This window comes from Dipodomys ordii, unplaced genomic scaffold (assembly GCF_000151885.1).
Source record: "Dipodomys ordii isolate 6190 unplaced genomic scaffold, Dord_2.0 Scaffold96, whole genome shotgun sequence".
Taxonomy (NCBI): domain Eukaryota; kingdom Metazoa; phylum Chordata; class Mammalia; order Rodentia; family Heteromyidae; genus Dipodomys; species Dipodomys ordii.
In genome coordinates this window covers 2265215-2268574 of record NW_012267312.1, presented here as the reverse complement: position 1 = coordinate 2268574, position 3360 = coordinate 2265215, and positions in this window count along the sequence as shown.

The following is a 3360-nucleotide window of genomic DNA, read 5'->3' as shown; positions in this document are numbered from 1 at the left end:
AATAAACATAGTTGTGCTGGTAGCTTTAGTATGGTCTTGTTTGTGATCATTTGGGTAAATGCCCAAAAGTGGGATTGCTGGGTCATAGGGGAACTCTATGTTGACAGAAGGGAACATTACTACATTGTTGGTGGGAGTGCAAACTTATGCAACCACTTTGGAAAGCAGTATGGAGGTTCCAGAAAAGTTAATTTATTAATGCAGATTTTTTTTCAATCAGAAGAACTCAGAAAATCTTCTGTGTGTGCCTGTGCTAGGGTTTGAACTCAGTGCCTGGGTCTTGTCCTTAAGCTTTTGTGCTCAAGGCTAGCACTCTGCTACTTGGAGCAGAGCTCCATTTCTAGCTTTTTTAAAATCTTTAATGGGAGCTAATAGTCTCACAGATTTTCCTGCCTGTACTGTCTTTGAACCATGATCCTCAGATACCAGCCTCTTGAGTAGGTAGGTTTAGAGGCATGAGCACCGAGCACCCGGCTTCAGGTTATCTTCTGTATATGATTTTTGTAATATGTAATGATAAGTATTGGGCTACTCACCCTCCTATGTCAATTATTTATCTTCCTTCCTTCCTTCCTTCCTTTTTTCTTTTTGTCTTTCCTGATCAGTACATGACACTTTTGCTCTCTGGCTAGGGCTCTACCAACTGAGCAATGCCTCCAACCCCAGGGGTATATCTTTCTAAAGAGAAATAAAAGCAAAGTGGGACTACAAACGTTATAAATCCTCTATGATGCCATGTCTTCTGCATCATTTGTTTCAAGGGGGTTCTCTACAAGTAGTAACTGAATATTTGATTGCTTACAAATAAATCTGTTGGACAGACTTAACTGTTTGCCTATCTCATTATCCAGACTTTATTTTGTGTTTTTCTGAAACCCAACCAATTGAATCATCCCCAACATTTTGAAGATTTCATAGAGGTCAGTCAAAAGATTTCAATTGTTAACTTGTTAAATCAACATTTGACTGTGTAGAAAGTGCGTAAAACTTTCACGAAGGTGTATGGAAATAGTCCCAGGATCCAACCTTTAGCGATCATGAGAGATATTTAGGAAAAGTTCTTTGTATTTTGCAAAGGAAAGCTCTTTGGGTTCATTTAAAATGCAATTCTGCAGAGCTAGGGAAACATTTTCATTCTGTTGGATGAAGTAATTACTTTTGCATCTTAACACATGCACCATCATTTACCTACTCCTGAGAGTGCTACACAGAAGAAATTTGCTCAAAGAAGTAGCCATTTCACAAATTGAATTCCAACTGTTCTGTGCAGCCTAAATTGCCTTCTTGGCAACCCCAAATAAATTCAAGATAAGTTTGATGAAATGATTACCAATTATTACATGTAGTTATAGGCTTAACATAATTAAACATATTCAAGACATTTACTTAGTGCTGAGCAATACTACATTTAGCTTGTTACAAAAATATACATATGTGTGCATTAAAATGTGGTATAATAACTATATTATGATTTGAAGAAAACATTTTTTGCAAGTCTTGGGACTTGAACTCAAAGTGTGTTTGCTGTACATGAGCTTTTGTGCTCAAATCTAGTGCTATACCCCTGGAGCCACAGCTCTGATTTTTGCTTTTTGGTGATTAATTGGAGATAAGAGTCTCATGGGCTTTCCTGCTTAGGCTCATTTCAAAAACCAGTCTTCATTTTTCAGGCTCCTGAGTAGCTAGGATTACAGGTGTGAGCCACTGGTGCCCAGTAAAAGAAAATAGTTCATCTAATCCTGTTGTAAGCTATCATGAACATTATCTATCCCTTCCTTCCTTTTCATATACATGTTGAAAAAATTTTATTTTGATTCAGATTTGGGCACTTACCAGAAATATGCACTCAGGATTCACTTGTAGAGCTCCTCTTAACATGGTAATTGAATAATTGTGAAATCTGATTTAATTGATACTTTTTTCAACAAGGAGATTTATTTCTCTTTTGATATTGATAGAAACGCATTTGCTTTCAATATTATATATTAACTCTCTTAAGAAACACTACCTTTTGGTTAACAATTATCATCATCTTCAAATAATTAAGGAAGCTAATGTTGCGATCTATTAACTTTTAATTACATTTTATTTGATTCATTAGTGTGTCATATTTTTATTGTATATTATTACTGTGAATTTAATTTTATAAATTTTATATTTCTATTAAATTTAATATTTATATATATGAAGATTTTGGTTAGCCTGAAGGATTGCTTATAAAAGCACAATGTGTTTACTTCAACCTACCATGAGACATGAATCTCCAGTGAAATGGCACTAAACACTGTGGTTTGGCTTGTCTCAATTTTGATGGATGCCCCATTGTTTATCTTCCCATAAATAGAAGAATCAAAATAAAATGGATATACTGGATATCTTAATTATCCTTTAAGATTGGCTTAGTTACATGCTCTTTTTTGCTATTGTTTCAAATTTTGGTTCATTCTTGGAATCCCAGCTACATAAGATGGTTAGATCTGGAGGATCACATTTTGAACCTAGCCTGGACAGAAAAACCATAATGTTCCATCTCCAGAATAACTAGCAAAAAAAAAAAAGCTAGGCTGGAGGTGTGGCTTAAGTGAATGCCAGCCAAGTAAGCAAGTTCATCAGTTGCAATTCCCTGAGTTGACAGAGAGAGAGAGAGAGAGAGAGAGAGAGAGAGAGAGAGAGAGAGAGAGAGAGGAGAGAAAAACCCATTTTATTGGCTTCAAAATTCATCAAAGCAAAGGAAATGTAACTAGGAGCTAAATAACAGCTAAAAGTAAATATGCAGAGAATTTTGCTTGTCATTTGCCAAGATAAAGCCATAACCCAGTAAGTTTGGACCAGTAAGTTTGAAGGGCTTGACAAGCAGGTATCTCTCATGCTCAAACTATTGCAATCTTCCATAAATGATATGATATGCACTAGCGTTTAATAGCCATCTGTTCAATGAAAAGAAGCTACCATCTATTGTTGAAATGCTTGAATGAGGACTCTTTTGGGTCCATTCATCCTTAGTATTCTTCTGTCAGATAACTACTATCACATTTCTTACATGGCCCTATTCTGTGTAGTTGTATGTAATCTATACACAAGTTTCCTTCAACTAAGACCTCTTCAAAATGTGTATCATGGGAGCCACACAAAATGTGAACCCTTAATTTTGTAAATCTCAAAACAATAGCCTTTTCATCCACATTAGGCCAAAGTCAGTTTCCTTCCTTCCTTCCTTCCTTCCTTCCTTCCTTCCTTCCTTCCTTCCTTCCTTCCTTCCTTCCTTCCTCCCTCCTTCTCTTTCTTTCTTTCTTTTCACCTTTCTTTCTATTGTCTCTGCTGGTCCTAGGATTTGAACTCAGGGCCTGGGTCCATGAGTTT